The following is an 18,349-nucleotide window of genomic DNA, read 5'->3' as shown; positions in this document are numbered from 1 at the left end:
AGAAGTTGAGCAAGGGGATGTGTGTGCCAATGCACATGACTGTGCACTAGGGACCTCCATCTCCTATCCCCTGGTCCCAAGGATGTCATGATGGTTCAACCTCTCTTCTAGGACATTCTCTAACTGAGGCAGCAGCCATATCTGTTGACCTGGTGAAGCCACTCCAGCCCTGGTACCCTGTGACATGACCCAGGAGGTGGTGAGCATATGTAGTAAGTGAGTCCGGAAGCAGAGTAGAGGATGAAGAGGACCACCGCAGGTGCCAAACCAGCACTCTCAGTGCAGCGGACTGGGCTCACAGAAGCAAGGGGCTGTGGTCCTCAGTGACGCTTCTTGGCTCCCAGCTAGAGTGACAGGAAGTTGTGGACAAATTCAACCAAGGACTCTGAAACTCAGGTGAAATAAATAAAGAGAGAGAGAGAGAGAGAGAGAGAGGAAGGGAGGAAGACAGAGACAGGCAGAGACAGAAAGAAAGAATTTCAAAAGATGCAGGCAAATCAGCTCTCCTTCTGCCCCATGAGCCTGTGTCCTGGACTGAGTCTGAGATGGGAGGTGAGACCCTGCTGGGCCTCCTGCCAATCTTAGTTTCTGTAGATATTTCTCCAAAGTATGGCTTGTTTGAGAGTTGGTTTAAAACATAGTTTCTGGCTGGGCATGGTGGTTCAGGCCTGTAATCCTAGCGTTTTGGGAGCCTGAGGCAGGCAGATCACTTGAGCCCAGGAGTTGGAGACCAGCTTGGGCAACATGGTGAAATCCCATCTCTACAAAAATTATAAAAAATTAGCCAGGTGTGGTGGTGCACACCTGTAGTCCCAGCTACTCAAGAGGCTGAGGTGGGAGGATCGCTTGAGCCCAGAGGGTGGAGGCTGCAGTGAGCCTAGTCTGGGTGACACAGTGAGACTCTGTTTCAAAAAAACAACAAATCAAAAAAATCACAAGGTAGTTTCTGACTTTCATGCTGACTGTAGAACTTAACTTTTATGAAAAAACATATTTCAAAACTTTATAGCAACTCTGGCAGCACTGCAGAGTCAGGTCATTCTTCCTGGACTTCTGTCCACTTCCATTATGGTATTTCTCCACTGAGCTTCGCCTACATCATCTCTGAATTTGAGGCCTAAAGTGTGACCAGATTTAATCAAATCCTGCTTGGAAAATACAGGACCATTCAATGGTGATCCATTCTAGCTAAAGACTTTTTATGGGGACATTTCAATTAGAATGTATTTCTTTTTTGTTTGTTTGTTTTTGAAACAGGGTTTCATTCTGTCACCCAGGCTGGAGTGTAGTGGCACAATCACGGCTCACTGCCTCCCAGGCTCAAGCGATCCTCCCACCTCAGCCTCCCAAGTAGCTGGGACTACATGTGCACACCACCACACCCGGCTAATTTTTATATATTTTTTGTAAAGATGGGCTTTTGCCATGTTGCCCAGGCTGGTCTCCAACTCCTGGGCTCAAGTGATCCTCCTGCTTCGGCCTCCCAAAGTTCTAGGATTACAGGCATGAGCCACTGCACCAGGACTGGAATCTCTTTGACTGTTTAAATGAATTACAAGATAATTGGCATTTTTAGTACATGGGACTAACATTCCATCATTTATGTACTCTTTAAAGTTTTTCAAATTTGTGTATAATTTCCCCCACAAAGTTTTCAGATAGCAATCTTACAGATCCCCTGGAGAACTTTGGAAGACAATGGTGGTACTACCCAGGCAAAGCCAGAATAAAATAAGGTTTACAATTCTGGCTGAGGAATGAAGTAGGATTAGGCATGTAGTTACTTTTAAAAGGGAACCAAATGTTCATATTTAATAAATAAAAGTTTGCCAAATGATGTAATCTTTGATTATGTCTATCTTAACTATTCGAAAAACCAAAACAACCATTTGACAGTTGATGAGTGTCAAATTTTCTTTCCACAAGGAGCTTGACACCTGGACTATTCCATGTGTCTGAAACATTATCTACACAGATAAAGGTGAAAGGCCTGAATTGCCTGTGTTAGTCTGTCTACACTCCTGGAAATCAATCTTCCTTGCTTAGGGCTTCAGCAAGCCTCTCCCCACCCGAGCCTGAGTCTCCTGGGAAAAAGAGGAATTCAGGCAAGAGGAGGCAAGCAGGTGACTTAGCATGCAGCAAAGAGAGGTGCAACGGCAAAGAAAAAAGGCAGTGGAGAGGCAGTACCAGGCCTGGCATTGGTGAAGGAGAGGTGCCTTGCAGAAAGAGAGGCTGGAGCCACACTGTGAAGGGCCTTTACCACCAAACTGAGCCATGGGTGACACAATCAGACCCATGTTTAAAAAATATATATCTACGCCGGGCGCGGTGGCTCACGCCTGTAATCCCAGCACTTTGGGAGGCCGAGGCGGGCGGATCACAAGGTCAGGAGATCGAGACCATGGTGAAACCCCGTCTCTACTAAAAATAGAAAAAAATTAGTCGGGCGCAGTGGCGGGCGCCTGTAGTCCCAGCTACTCGGGAGGCTGAGGCAGGAGAATGGCGTGAACCCGGGAGGCGGAGCTTGCAGTGAGCCGAGATTGCGCCACTGCACTCCAGCCTGGGCGACAGAGCAAGACTCCGTCTCAAAAAAAAAAAAAAAAAAAAAAAAAAAAAAATATATATATATATATATATATATATATATATATATATATATCTACAATGTCATGTGCAGGTGGAGATTGACTAGATTGACAATACCCAGGTTAGGAACCTCTGCATGAGGTGCTAGGGAACCCTGGAGAAATCCACCAGGGGAGTGAATTTGTCAGATCCACAAATTCAGAAACATCACTACTGGCAGCAATAGGGTGGCAAAAACGACTTTCTCAATACCCTAAGGGATCCTGGTGGAGCTTCGCAGGGCTGCTGTGAATGACGGATCCAGGGAGGTGTTTGGGACTCCATATCCCATCCCTGATGGAATGGGAGCTGTAAAGTGGACAGGGGAGCGTGTAGGTGATCTTCCCCTGAAGTCTGGCCATCTCCAGCTGATTCTTCTCCAAAGTTAGGCTGTCAAACTGTCCCTCTGAAGTCAAGCCATTTCTCTCTGACATTCAGCCATAGTGCCTGATGTCCAGCTCCTTCTCCTTTCTGACGGCTGAGTCTGGGGTCTTTATAGGGACAGGATGGGGTGGAGCAGGACCATGTGTAGTTTAGGAAAAGGCAACATTTGAGCAGGAAAGCATCAATAGAAGTTCTCACTTTGGGTCTCAGGCTTTTTAGCTTGAGTCGGGAGGGCTTCACCAGGAACCCTCCCCCACCGTGTCTACCTAGAATTTCTCGGCCTTCTTTAACTATCATTTCCCTGCTCTGAGGCACATCTAACTGCTGTTAGGATACAGACAATGACCAATCTAAGCTGCTTCCTACTGACAGGGGGCATTGTTTTGGGGAGAACAGTAGTCAGATTCTTCCCAGAGGTCTACCTAAGGGTTCCCAGCAAAAGGGAGCCGTCATCCAGGGCTCTGCTTGCCTTGACCATTTGGAGTTTGATGGTCTCTAGGTGAGAAGAAACAAGTTCTACAAGGTTAAGTATGCATGAATCAAATATGTGTATTATACAAAAAGGGATTAAAAGGAAAGAATCTAGTGGCAAAGATTACAGAAATAAGAAGTAAAATATACAAATTATTCTGAAAACAACATTATATCCTGTGGTATAGAACAGAATGAAGGTAAGAACAGAAAGCATAGCCAAGACTTTTAAGGAAGATATCCATGGAAGGTTAATTATTAACACTTATCTTTTGTGATTTTTTGCTTGAGGTCCCTGATCTCTTCACATTGGTACTTTGAGTGCTCTTCTGGGTTAATGGAGGTAACTCCATTAGCTTCCTAGGCCTTTACTCGGGTATAATGAATCTAAGAATCTATTCCAGTAACCTTCACTGCCATAGGAGTAGAAAGAAGTACAGTGTAAGGTCCCTCCCAATCTGGGCTTATAGAGGGAGAAAGGGAAGGAAGTACCTTTACCAGTACTAGGTCCCCAGGGTTAAATAGAGGTGGTCCCGGTTCATGGGATTGGGCCTCTCTGAAGTTGTTTCAGGTCCTGGTGGAAATGGGCCAAAGAAGTGATATATTTAACCAAATCAAAGGTTTCTTGGTCTAGTAAGAAATCATTGGTGAGAAAAGGTCATCCATACATCATCTCAAAAGGATTCAAACCTAGCCTTGAAGGGATGTTTCTAACACATAGTAGAGATATGGGCAGAAGGGTAGTCCAGGGGAGGTGAGTCTCCTGAGGTGTCTTTTGATAACATCATTTGTCTTTTCTACCTTTCCTGAGGATTGTGGTCTCCAAGCACAGTGAAGAACCATCTTCATTGTACTGTATGCCTAATGCCTTTGAGATCCCCTGGGTGACAGCCACATTGAACAAGGGGCCATTATCACTCTGGAGCTACTTAGGGAGTCCAAAGTGAGGAATTATCTCATTCATTAGTAAACCTTATATCCTCTATTAGCCAGAAAATTAAGAAGAGCCTTACTGCCCTCCTGAGAGATTTTTTCAGTTAGGGTACAGAGGAGAATGTCATCTACATATTGTAAAACTTTAACCTGAGGATAAAGGAACTTGGAGAGGTCTCTTGACAATGCCCGCCCAAAACAGTGGGGGCTGTTTCAGAATGCCTGAGGTAACACCATCCAGATTAACTGGCTGGTCTGGTTAGAGGGAACCTCAAATGCAGACAAATACTGGGAGTTGGTATAATGGTATGCAGAAGAAGGCACACCATTGTATCTTTAGGTCCAGGACTGTGAACCATTTAGTTCCCTCAGGTATGTGAGCTAGCAGGGTATACGGATTGGGAGCCACTGGGTGAATTGGAGCCACTGGGTGAATTGGAACCACAGCCTCATTAACCAGATGAAGGTCCTGAACTAGTCTCCATTCCCCTTTGGGTTTTTGTACCCCCAATATTGGGGTATTACAAGGGCTGTTGCAGAGTTTGAGGAGGTACTGCAACCTTAAGTTATCAATGATGGCTTCTGGTCCTTTCTTAACTTCTAGTTTCAGGGGATATTGTGTCTGGTTAGGAGAGGCAGTGGGATCCTTAAGGTGGGTCCAGACTGGTATGGCAGTTGTGGCTCAGCCAATTTTCCCTTGAATTACCCAAACTTCTGGGTTAATATCAGTCTCCACTAGGGGAGACAAAGAGTTTGTCCTGGGGCCATCAGGATGGTGGTCCCCACAAGGGCCAGAATACCTCTACCCAACAGAGTAGTTGGCCTTTCAGGCATAATTAGAAAGGCACAGATGAACAAGAGGTCTCCCCAACTACAACTAAGGGGTTGGAAAAAATATTGGGTTTAAGGCTTTCCCGGGATGCCCCTCACAGTCATGCTAAGAGAGGAGAGGGGGCTTGGATTGGAGATGAAAACCGACAGACCAGCCCCAGCGTCCAGAAGGAGGTCCACTTTCCTCCCTTGGATAACCAGAATTGTAAATTCTGGGGCTCCTGGATGGTAATGGTGATCTGGACTACCGCAGTCAGGGAGAGGAGCCCCAGGACTTGTCAGTCTTGCTGGATCATTTGGAAGATTGACTCTGGGCCTGGTGACTAGTGCCCCTGGGGACAGTCCACCTTCTAGTGGTCCCCACTGCACGTTGGACAGGGCCAGGGTGGCTTCCTCATGTTGCCTGGGCAATCCTTCCTAAAATGCCCTGGCTTACCACATCTGTAGCAGTTAACAGGTGTAGCTTTGGGATTCTGGGGTTTGTGGGCTTGCACGGTGGCCCTTAAAGCCTCTGCCTCGGCCGGGCGCGGTGGCTCAAGCCTGTAATTCCAGCACTTTGGGAGGCCGAGATGGGCGGATCACGAGGTCAGGAGATCGAGACCATCCTGGCAAACACGGTGAAACCCCGTCTCTACTAAGAAATACAAAAAGTAGCCGGGCGAGGTGGCAGCGCCTGTAGTCCCAGCTACTCGGGAGGCTGAGGCCGGAGAATGGCGTGAACCCGGGAGGCGGAGCTTGCAGTGAGCTGAGATCCGGCCACTGCACTCCAGCCTGGGCTACAGAGCGAGACTCCGTCTCAAAAAAAAAAAAAAAAGCCTCTGCCTCTTGCCTGTATCTCCTCTTTATCTCTTCTGGCCCTCCCTACCTTATTATAAAAGACTGAGGTGGCCACTTTCAGGAGATTCTCAAAGGTACTATCTGGTCCCAGGGCCTGTTTCTGCAGCTTTCTCCTGATACCAGGGGCTGCCTGAGTAATAAATGTATCCTTTAGGATTAGTTGTCCCTTGATGGAATCAGGAGCTAGAGAAGTGTGCTTTACCAAGGACTCTCTTAGCCTCTCCAGGAAGGAAGTGGGATGCTCATCAAATCCCTGGTCTATCCTTAGTATAGCTGAGAGGCTTAGTTCTAGTCCTACGTAAGCCCCCTATTATGCACACCTGAAACTGTCTCCTCTTCCATTGTCCCCTCTTGTCGTTGGGATCCCATTTAGGGTCATTCATTGGTACTGCTTCTCCTCCAGTTGGATAAAGTTTGACCCCTTCCCTGACACTATATGTGATACAAATCTCATCCCCAGATCTCTCTGTCACTTGCAGAGTAGGCTGCTTCTCAGTGTTAGTCAGGGTTTGATTCAAAAGTAACATAATGTCTTTCCAGGAGAGTTCAAATACTTGTGTTAAATTCTGGAAAGACTTTATATATCTGTCAGGGTCCTCTGAAAACTTGCCAAGATCCCCCTTAATTTGCCTTAAGTCCTGTAGAGAGAAGGGGACCTGGACCAGGGGGCCAAATTCACCAAGCATCTGTTGGAGGGCAAGAGTGAGACTGGGGCTTGTCTAGGGTGGGGATTTCTGAGAGGGGCCAAGCTAGAGAAAGAAACTGGGTAGGGAGGATGGGGTGGACCCAGAGGAGCAGGGCCAGAGGGAGCTGGTTTCCTTGCTGGAGGTGCCTCTGGGGTTCGTTTCTTTAGTTCTCTGGGATTGTTCTCTGAGATGGCAAACAGGAGGGCTGGAGCAATTCTACACTGTCAGCAAAGGTTTGGATTGCCCTGCAATCCCAACACTTTGGGAGGCTAAGGAGAGCAGATCATGAGGTCAGAAGTTCGAGACCAGCCTGGCCAACATAGTGAAACCCCATCTCTACTAAAAATGCAAAAATTGTCTGGGCGCGGTGGTTCATGCCTGTGGTCCCACATGGCTAGACCTCTTTGAAGAGAAACAGAGCTAACATTCCTTTCACCTGAAAGAAAGAGAGAGGTGGCAGGGTTGCATCCTGTCCTCTGCAAATGGCATAGCTCAGAGGGAAAGTCTGAGGACAAGAAGTCTTTTTTTTTTTTTTTGAGACGGAGTCTCGCTGTGTCGCCCAGGCTGGGGTGCAGTGGCGCGATCTCGGCTCACTGCAAGCTCCGCCTCCTGGGTTCACGCCATTCTCCTGCCTCAGCCTCCCGAGTAGCTGGGACTACAGGCGCCCGCCACCACGCCCGGCTAGTTTTTTGTATTTTTAGTAGAGACGGGGTTTCACCATGTTAGCCAGGGATGGTCTCGATCTCCTGACCTCGTGATCCACCCACCTCGGCCTCCCAAAGTGCTGGGATTACAGGCTTGAGCCACCGCGCCCGGCGAGGACAAGAAGTCTTAGGAAAAAAAGTGAAGAGACAGATCCAGCAGATCTGCATTTACTTGCCCTTCTGAGGAATCCTGGATAGGCCCCCCAGTGAAGCAGGATATTTCCCTGACCCCTTCCAGGGACTTGCAACAAGGGTGCCTCATTTACTCAGCCTGCAGCTCTCAACTCCTCACAGGCGGGAGTATGTGAGTGAATGAGACAGGAACTGGAGTGCATGAGTGCTGGAACCAGCTGGCCACCTTGGCACTGGCAGGAGCGAACTCCACTCACTGGCTGTGTTGCACCACTCACAGGAGGTAGCATGCAGGTGAGCAGGTGCAAGAGCCAGGACAAGCACTTTTGGGCACTGGCAGATCCCGTGGCAGCATCTAGGATGGAGATGCCTGGGACCCCTGAAGCCCCAGAGGGTGTGTTACATTGCTCCTTTAGCTCTGCCATCTGTGGACAGCTTAAGTGTTAACAGCTCAGTGGGCCCTCTGCCTTTTCATGTGAGGTGGCTGCCTTCCACCAGTGACGGCAAAGGGCCAGTGTGACAGCCTTTTGTATTCATACTTGTGGCCCCCAAGCTCTTGTCCAGCATCCAGGAAAAATAAGGTTGCACAAATGAATTGAAGGATGGTCAATGTGGGGGATTTTATTGCTGATAAAAGTGGCTGTCAGAGGGAAGGGGAGTTGAAAAGGGGCCAGGGGATGTAGGTAATCTTCCCTTGAGGTCCAGCAGTCTCTGGTCGGATTCTTCTTTGAATTTACACCATCAGGCTGTCCCTCTGAAGTCAAGTCGGTTCTCTCTGACTTCAGCTATAGTCCCCAACATGCAGCTGCCTCTCCTCTCTACCGACTGAGTCTGGGGTCTTTATAGGCACAGGATGGGGCAGGGCCGGACCATGGTGGTCTAGGAACAGGCAACATTCAAGCAGGAAAACAGGGATATAAGTTCTCACTTTGGGCTGTGGTCTCAGGCTTTTTGGCTTGAAGGTGGGGCTTCACCAGGGACCCACCCCTGTCTGCCTAGAATTTCTCTGCCTCTTGTCACTATCACTAGGACTGGAGCTGTGGACCTGAGAGGCAGCATAAAAAGATAAAAGCCATGCAGCCTTGGATAACCATTAAGTTAAAAAGGAATTTGCTTAGGGGACCAAGGGAAGGGGATACTACAGAGAGTCCATCCCCTGCATCCCCACCGTTACCCCAGGTATCATTGCCCTTAACTTTCATAACTACACTTGACTTTAGTCAGATTTTTTTTTTTTTTTGTAATTTTCTTTATCTGCCATGTTCAACTGTAATCTGCAAAAGAATAGAAACAATTGTCTTTGGCTGGTAAGTGACTAGTTTAAAACTTTGATTTGAAGGTATCATCAGATATCACCTTTGTTTCTGTCTCAAGGCAGGAAAGTTTTGCTTCCATTCAATGCAAACATAGCTGCCTGGATCTGGCTAGTGTTAACTCATCAGATGCTTTGTGTGAGGGACCCCTAAGTTCTTTATTTTAGGCAGTGAAAGGGCCAAGGGGTTATCATTGTTGGGCTGTGTTTAAGGCATCAGTTGACCTGTATCCAGCCTTGAAGTCATGATATAGAACATTTCCAGCATCCTGAAAAATTTCCTCATACCACTTGGCCATCAACTCCCCCATTTGCCTTGGCCTGTCACCATTCTTTTGCCTTTGCTACACCTTTTTTTTTTTTTTTTTTTTTTTTTGAGATGGAATCTCACTCTGTTGCCAGGCTGGAGTGCAGTGGCACCATCTTGGCTCACTGCAACCTCTGCTTCCCAGGTTCAAGTGATTCTCCTGCCTCAGCCTCCTGAGCAGCTGGGACTATAGGCACCCGCCACCACGCTCAGCTAATTTTTGTATTTTTAGTGGAGATGGGATTTCATCATGTTGACCAGGATGATCTCGATTTCTTGATCTTGTGATCCGCCTGCCTTGGCCTCCCAAAGTGCTGGGATTACCGGCATGAGCCACTGTGCCCGGCTACTACACCTTCATATAAATATTAGACAGTATGTAGTCTTTCGTGTCTAGCTTTTCTCTAACTTAACATAATGCTTTGGATTAATCCACAATTTTGCTTATATCACTGGTTTGTTTCTTTAGGTTGCTAAGAGGTATTCTGTTCTATAAATCTGCCATAAATTGTTTTTCCACTTATTGGTTAATAGACAAATGGGTTATTTCTATTTTTTTCTTTTATGAATAAAGCTGATATAACCTTTTGCAGAGAAGACTTTGTGTGAACATACATTTTCATTCCTCTTAGCTAAAAATCTAGGACTGTGTTTGCTGGGCTGGATGATAAGTATATGTTTAACTTTATTTAAAAACAAAACCAGCCAAGATCTTTTCCAAAGTGATTGAATCATTTTGCATTCCCAGCAGCAATATATGAGATATCCAGTTGCTCTGCCTCTTTGTCAGCACTTAGTATTGTCAGTCTTTTTAATTTTTGTCATTCTAGTAGATGTGTGGTGGTGCTATATTGTGAGTTTAACTTGCTTTTCCTTAATGGCTGTTTATGCTGAGTATCTATTGATGTGTTGATTTGCCATCTGTATTTATTCTTTGCTGGTAAAAGACAAAAGTTATTTAAGATGTCTTTTGCAAGTATTTTTTCTTGTCTGTGGTTTGTTTTTTTCCTTTTCTTAACAGTGTCTTTGGAGAACAGAAGTTTGGGGTTTGGGGTTTTTTTTAAATGAAGTTCAATGTATTAGTTTTTTTTGTAATTTGTGGGTTTTATGTCTAACCTAAGAAATATTTGCCTGACCCAAGGTCACAAAGATGTTCCCTCATTTTTTCTAGAAGTTTTAGTTTTAGTTTTAGTTTTTATATTTAGGTCTATGAGCCATTTCAAGTTATTATTATTTGCATATGGAAGTTCTTTTTTATGTGGAGGGGGACTGGGTCTTGCTCTGTTGCCCAAGTTGGAGTGCCGTGGTGCGATTATAGCTCATCGTAAACTTAAATTCCTGGGATCAAACAATCCTCCTGACTCAGCCTCCCAAGTATCTGGGACTACAGACGTGCACCACCATGCCTGGCTATGAAGTCTAATTTTTCAGTCATTTTTTGTTGAAGTAACTATTGAATCACCTTGGCTTCTTTGGTGAAAACAATTGACCATACTGGTGTGGCTCTACTTCTGGACTTCACTCTGTCCCTTTATGTTATGTTTATTCACACATCAATACCATGCTGTCCATGCCTGTAGTCTAGCTACTCTGGAGACTGAGGCCTGAGGAAAACTTGATCCCAGGAGTTCGAATCTAGCCTGGGCAACATAGTGAGACCCTCTCTCTTATTATTATTATTAGTTTTTTAGATGGAGTCTCATTTTGTCACCCAGGCTGGAGTGCAATGGCAAGATCTTGGCTCACTGCAACCTCTGCCTCCTGGATTCAAGTGATTCTCCCGCCTCAACCTCTAGAGTAGCTGGGATTACAGATACCCACCATCATGCCCGGCTAATTTTTGTATTTTTGTAGAGATGGGGTTTCACCATGTTGGACAGCCTGGTCTTGAACTCCTGACCTCAGGTGATCCCCCGCCTCAGCCTCCCAAAGTGCTGGGATTATAGACGTGACCCACTGTGCCTGGCTAAGACCCTCTCTCTTAGAACAACAACAACAATTAAAAACAAACAAACAAACAAACCATGATGCTGTCTTCTTCACTGTATTCTTTTCAGAGTGTTGAAATCAGGTAATATGCATTCTCAAACTTTTTCTTTCATTTATAAAAAAGATTTGGCTAATCTATATCCTTTGCATTTCCTTTAATTTTTTTTATTGAGACAGAGTCTCACTTTGTCGCTCAGGCTGGAATGCAGTGGTGCAATCTTGCTCACTGCAACCTCTGCCTCCCGGGTAGCTAGGATTATAGGCGCGTGTCACCACACCGGTATTTTTTGTATTTTTGGTAGAGATGGGGTTTATACCCTGTTAGCTGGGATGGTCTTAATCTCCTGATCTCGTGATCAGCCCGCCTCAGCCTCCCAAAGTGCTGGGATTACAGGCGTGAGCCACTGTGCCCGGTCTTCCTTTAAATTTTACAGTCATCTTGCCAGTTTCAACAGAAAAGTCTTCTAGGATTGTGATAAGGATTGCATTGTTCTACAGATCAGTTTGGGGAGAACTGATCTCTTAACCATGTAGAATCATCTGATCCATGTATGTCTTATCCAGCCCCCCCCCCACCCCTTTCTTCTGCATTAGTCTGGCTAGAGATTTCTCAATCTTACTGATTTTTTTCTAAGAACTATTTTTGGTTTTATCACTTTTTGATATTTTCTGTTTTATTGATTTCTGCACGTAGTTTATTCGTTTCTTCTGCTGACTTTGGTATTCTTTTTTTAGTCTCTTAGTGAGGAAGCTTAAATCATTTATTTGAGGCTTTTCTAATTTAGCAGTGTTTTCAGCATCAGCGCTGTTGACATTTGGGGCTTTATAATTGTTCTGGTGGCTTTCCTATGCATGACAGGATGTTTAGCAGCATCCCTGGCCTATAACCACTGGATATCAGCAGCACCCCTCTCCAGCTGTGACAACCAAAAGTGTCTTCAGATATTGCCAAATGTCTTGGGCATGGGAGAATTGCTCCTGGTTGAGAATGACCACTGTAGTAGGTATTTTATGCTAGAAACCTCAGTTGTGTATCACAAATTTTGACTATTTTTTTCATTTAGTTGAAAAATTTTTTTAGTTTCCTTTGTGATTTCCTCCTTGGCACGTGCATTACTATATTTTTTTAAACTTTTTTTTTTTTTTTTTTTTTTAGAGACAGGATCTTTCTATGTTACCCAAGCTGTCGTTGAACTCCCAGGCTGAAGTGATCCTCCCACCTCAGCCTCCGCGAGTAGCTGGGGCTACTGGTGTGTGCCACCGCACCTGGCGGACCCATACATTATTTGTAAGTGTATTTTTTAGTTTCCAAATGTTTGAGGATTTTCTAGAAATATTCCTGTTACTGATTGCTAATTTAGTTCTTTTGTGGTCAGAGAACATACTTTGAATGGCTTCAGTTCTTTTGAATTTGATGAAATGTGTTTTATGGTCCTGCCTATGATCTATTTTGGGGAATGTTCAGCGTGCACGTGAAAATAATGTATTCTTGGATAGAGTTGTCTATAAATGTCAATTGGGTCAAGTGGGTTGATAGTGTTGTTCAAGGTTTTTATATTCTGGCTGGGTGCAGTGGCTCATGCCTGTCATCCTAACACTGGGAGGCCGAGGCGGGTGGATTACTTGAGGTCAGGAGTTCAAGACCAGCCTGACCAACATAGTGAAATCCTGTCTGTACTAAAAATACAAAATTAGCCGGGATTAATCCAATATGGCAATATCTGTCTTTTAAGTAAGTGTTTAGAAACCATTTACCTTTTTTTTTTTTTTTTTTTTTGAAACAGAGTCTCACTCTGTTGCCCAGGCTGGAGTGCAGTGGGCAATCTCGGCTCACTGAAACCTCTGCTTCCCAAGTTCAAGTGATTCTCATGCCTCAGTCTCCTGAGTAGCTGGGATCACAGCCACTCGTCACCATGTCTGGCTAATTTTTATATCTTTAGTAGAGACGAGGTTTCACTATGTTGCCCAGGCTGATCGTGAACTCCTGACCTCAAGTGATCTGCCTGCCTTAGCATCCCAAAGTGCTGGGATTACAAGTGTGAGTCACAGCACCCGGCAACCATTTACATTTAATATGTTGATACAGAAGGGTTTAAGTTTATCATCTTGCTATTTCTTTTTATTTATCCCATTTGCTTGTTCTTTTTTTCTTTTTTGCTAGTTTCTCTCTCTCTTTTTTTATTGAAGTACTACTCCACAATGCTGCCTTCTTTGAGACTGAGTACCTGATGCCATTTTACCTCCACAGTGGAGGTAATAATATTAGACCATGTCACATATAGTGTAAGAGTCTTACCTAGTAACTTCTATTTCTCTCCATCATTTTTATGTTTTATGAAAGTGTTATCACTTTCATATATTTAATTCTGCATGTGCTACGAACTCCACAACGTACTGTTATATTCGCTTGAACCAGTTATCATTTAAAGAGATTAAAAAGGTAAAAATGGGCCTGGCACGGTGGCTCACACCTGTAATCCCCAGCACTTTGAGAGGCCGAGGTGGGTGGATCATCTGAGGTCAGGAGTTCGAGACCAGCCTAGCCAACATGGTGAAACCCTGTTTCTACTAAAAATACAAAAATTAGTCAGGCAAGGTGGCGGGCGCTTGTAGTCCCAGCTACTCGGGAGGCTGAGGTGGGAGAATCGCTTGAACCCGGGAGGCGGAGGTTGCAGTGAGCTGAGATAGTGCCACTGCACTCCAGCCTGGGCAACAGAACAAGACATTGCCTCAAAAAAAAAAAAAAAAAAAGAGTAAAAATTTTTTTTGAATTTACCTATGTTTACAATTTTTGGTGCTCCTTTGTGCAGATCCAAATTTCCATCTCATGTCATTTTCCTTTTGTCTGAATAACTTTCTTAAACATTTCTTGTAATGTAGATCTGCTAGTGAAGAATCCTGTTGGATTTTGTCTAAAAAAATCTATTTCTTGTCATCATTTTTAAATGATAAGGAAATAAACCTGGGGTCTCACTTCCTCTTCCCTGCCCCTCACTGAGCAGAGTTCTTATGCACTGCTGCCATGTGGGAGGTGGAGATGGGTTCAGCGGTTTGTGAAAAGCTTGGCGCTGCACACCCACTCCACAGGGCACATTTAGAGGCTTCTTGGGGAAGCTGGTTTGGTAGCTCTGACTCCTCACATCTCTGTGTGTCCTTGGGAATGTCAGGTGGAAGATCGATGTGCATTTGCAAATGGGAATGAGTGTGAGAAAAGTAAAATGTGGGGTTGTGGCTGGTAGGGTGTGTTCAGGGAGCAGTGGTGACCTCTGTTGTCTGTGCTCTCCCAACAGTTCTGGGACTGTGGATAATGCAATTGTTTTCTATCCCTTTTGTATTTTGGAAGTTCTCCATGAAGTCCAACTGCAGGTCATACTGTCATTTAGTCTAGAGTTGGAGGATGGATATAATTTCATGAGTAGGAAATAATACGCAGAGTTGTTGGACACCGATTTCTGGGCCCACCCACTCCACCAGAACCTCAGGCCTCCTTCATTTGACTCCCACTCGCAACGTAACTCACTTTAACGCCTGAACTACTCTCTCTTAGATACCAGAGGGGAAACGGAGGCACGCAGGTGAGAACGTGGCAGCAGTCCCTAAAGAGCCCATCATAGTCACTTCTGGTGCTGGCCCTGGCTCACCCGTGCCCTGGGGGAGAATGCAAGTGTCAGAGCTGCGGAAAGGAGCTGAGATCTAGCAGGGCTCGCCCTTATCAACCTCCGCCTCTAACAAGGGCCACACAGCACGTGGGGGAGATTAGGCCGATCTGCCCGCCCCATCACCGGAGGCCAGGAGGGTGGAAGGCAGTGGATCGCGACCTGGCGAGCAACCCACACGTTATGGAAGTGCGGTTCAACTTTAACCAGGCTACTGCGGGCGGCCAGCTGTCAGCGGGCACTCTGCCCCCCGGGGCTGTCCGCAAGGGCTGGGCGGTGGTCACCGCGGGGAACCGCCCCTGGACAGCACGCGGAGCCCTCGGTGAGCGCAGGCCCTGCTTTCCCGTAGGAACACTCGTGGGCGTCGGGTCGCCCGCTTCACCCCCGCGCTCTCGACGCACTTTCCTGCCGCCTGGCGATGTCCGAGGTATGTATCAGAGCCTGGACTTGCTCTTCCCGGCGCTGCCAGACCGCTGAGCCTCCCGTACGGGGGTGGGGCGCAGGCGGGGCGCAAGCTGCGCGGGAATCCGGGCGAGCGCGCTCCACCCGGGCAGTGCGGGCCTGCGGCGCCCTCTGGCGGGACCCGGCGCGGCGTTGCGCGTCTCCAGCCTGTGATTGGCCCGGACTCGCCTCTAACGCGCCGGACAGCGCTGCCAGGAGGCAGAGCTCTGAAAACCTCGACAACGACGCCTCTCTCTCCAGTGCCCGCACTGCGCCCCAGGCTGACGCCCAGGAGGCCCGAGACAGCCCTGGGCGGCCATTAAGATGGGTCTGGAGGGGACGTCAGTGTGGACATCTAGTTGCTGGGCCTGGGGTCACACAGCCCCCTTTCTTGTCTGAACTGGCCACTGCCCGGAGGAGATGCGCTGTTTCTTAGTGTGCCACCACCTAACCGCCATCGCGGCTGAGCCCACCTCCTTTCCCAGACATTAGAGGACTAGGGGTGCGAAGGTCGGGGAAAGCTGGGGGCATCCAGATGTCCAGAGTGGAGGAGGGGCCTCTTCCCTGCTTGGATGTGCATGGGAGGGATTCCAGAAATTTTATTTTCTTTTCTTTTTGAGATGGAATCTTGCTCTGTCACCAGGCTGGAATGCAGTGGCGCGATCTGGGCTCACTGCAACCTCCGCCTCCCGGGTTCAGGCGATTCCCCTGCCTCAGACTCCTGAGTAGCTGGGACTGCAGGCGCCCCCCACCACGCCCGGCTAATTTTTTGTACTTTAGTAGAGACGGGGTTCACCATGTTGGCCAGGATGGTCTCGATCTCCTGACCTGGTGATCTGTCCGCCTTGGCCTCCCAAAGTGCTGGGATTACAGGCGTGAGCCACCGCGCCCGGCCGAATTTTCTTTTCTTTTCTTTCCTTTTTTTTTTTTTTGCTAGAGTCATCATCTCTCCACTCACAGGTCAGCGTGGTTTGGATGCGGGTGGGAGGGATTGAGCCCCTGAAAATGGTTAGGATTGTCTCTGGCCTCAGCCTTGGTACACACATCACAGGACAAATCAAGCAGCAGTGGTGATGTCCTCCACAGTGGGCAAACTTCTACCCATGTCAGAGAGTGCACAGGATCTTTTTTTTCTCTCTCTCTCTTTCTCTTCCTTTTGAGACAAGATCCTGCTCTGTTGCCCAGGCTGGAGTGCACTGGCATGATCTCCACTCACTGTAACCTCTGCCTCCTGGGCTCAAGCGATTCTCCCACCTCAGCCTCCCCAGTAGCTGGGATTACAGACTCATGCCACGGACCCCCGCTAATTTTTGTATCTTTTTGGGTAGAGATGGGTTTTTGCCATGTTGCCCAGGCTGGTCCTGAACTCCTGGGCTCAAGCCATGTGCCTGCCTCGGCCTCCCAAAGTGCTAGGATTACTGGCGTGAGCCCCCTTACCTGGCTGGGCACAGGATTTTAAATTAAATTAAATTAATTTTTTTTTTTTTTTAAATTTTTAGAGACAGAGTCTTGCTCTGTCACCCAGGCTGGAATGCAGTGGCGTGATCTTGGCTCACTACAATCTCTGCCTCTTGAATTCCGGCGATCCTTGTGCCTCAGCCTCCCTCGTAGTTGGGATTACAGGCATGTACCACCACACCCAGTTAATTTTTTCTATTTTTAGTAGAGACAAGGTTTCGCTATGTTGGCCAGGCTGGTCTTGAACTCCTGGCCTCAAGTGATCTGCCTGCCTTGACCACCCAAAGTGCTGGGATCACAGGTGTGAGCCACTGTGCCTGGCCTAAATTTTTCTTCTTTAAGACAGGGTCTCTCTCTCTGTCACCCAGGCTGGAACGCAGTGGCACAATCATAGCTCACTGCAGTCTTGAACTCCTGCCTCAACCTTCCAAGCAGCTGGGACTACAGGCTGGTGCGACGATGCCCGGCTTGGCACAGGATTTACATATGGCCCTGGACAAGTCACTGGCCTTCTCTGGCCTTCCCAGGACTTCTCTGGACTTTCTGGGATGCTTCAAGTTCAAATCATCAGTGGTATAACTGTTGAACAATATGAGAGCGCTGCGAGTTACTAGGCCTGTGTGGACCGGTTTTGGATTCTAGGCTGGGTCCCAGGCAGAGGTTGGAGGTTGGGGCAGCTGCAAGTAGGACATGCAGGTGGATAGAGGGCCTAGCAGCTTCAGCACTGAGGACTGGACTGGGTTGCCACGCCCAAAGGAAGGATCATTACTCACTTCTCACTCAAGAAGCAGATGGCAGAACTGTTTTGGAGGGGTGTGGCTTGGGGCCTGAGACCTTCATTCATGCGGTCCAGATGGAGATCCATGAGAGTTAAGACTCTTTCTAGATATCATGTAGCACTTCAGATTACAAAACTTTTTGCACATGGTCTCCTCTCTGCTTTACAACAGCTCAGGAAAGTAGGCCCAAACATCCACTTTAATAGATAAGGGAACTCAGAGCAGGTAACCAACCCCGCCAGGTCACACAGCCAGGGAGGGGGTTGAGCCAAGGTTCAAACCACTGCCTTGGATTTTGCAGATACATCCCTGCAGACACCTTTATTGAAGAGGGACCCTGAAGGCTGAACAGCCAACACAGAAGAGGAGGCACTTGGGGGTGAGGGCAATTTATGGCCCTGGGAGGGCCCAGTGCAGGTAGGATGGGAGCCAAGGTAAGGCTGGGCCATGCCTAGCTGCAAGCAAATTTCCTTAAAAAAAAACAAAAAAAACAAAACAAAAAAAACACCATGACTTTGTCTAAACCTAAAGTTTGTGGTGGCATTCAAGTCCCGTCATAGCCCATCTGTCCAGACTCATCTGTCTGGGATCCCCGTCTTGGGGCCAGTGGTCACTGGCCTGCTTCCTGGTCATTAGCTTCCGGGACTAGGGGGAGGTGTGAGGAGCCTAGAGTGCAAAATTTAAGAAGCACTCATTCTCAGGGGCGTGCAGGTGCAGGGTAGCGAGGGCAGGACTCTAAGAGTGAGTCTCTTTCCTCCCCGTTTCCCTGTCCTACTTTCATTCTAAGCATTAAGTTCCCAGAGG

Source organism: Macaca mulatta, chromosome 16 (assembly GCF_049350105.2).
Source record: "Macaca mulatta isolate MMU2019108-1 chromosome 16, T2T-MMU8v2.0, whole genome shotgun sequence".
NCBI lineage: Eukaryota > Metazoa > Chordata > Mammalia > Primates > Cercopithecidae > Macaca > Macaca mulatta.
This window is presented reverse-complemented; position numbering follows the sequence as displayed.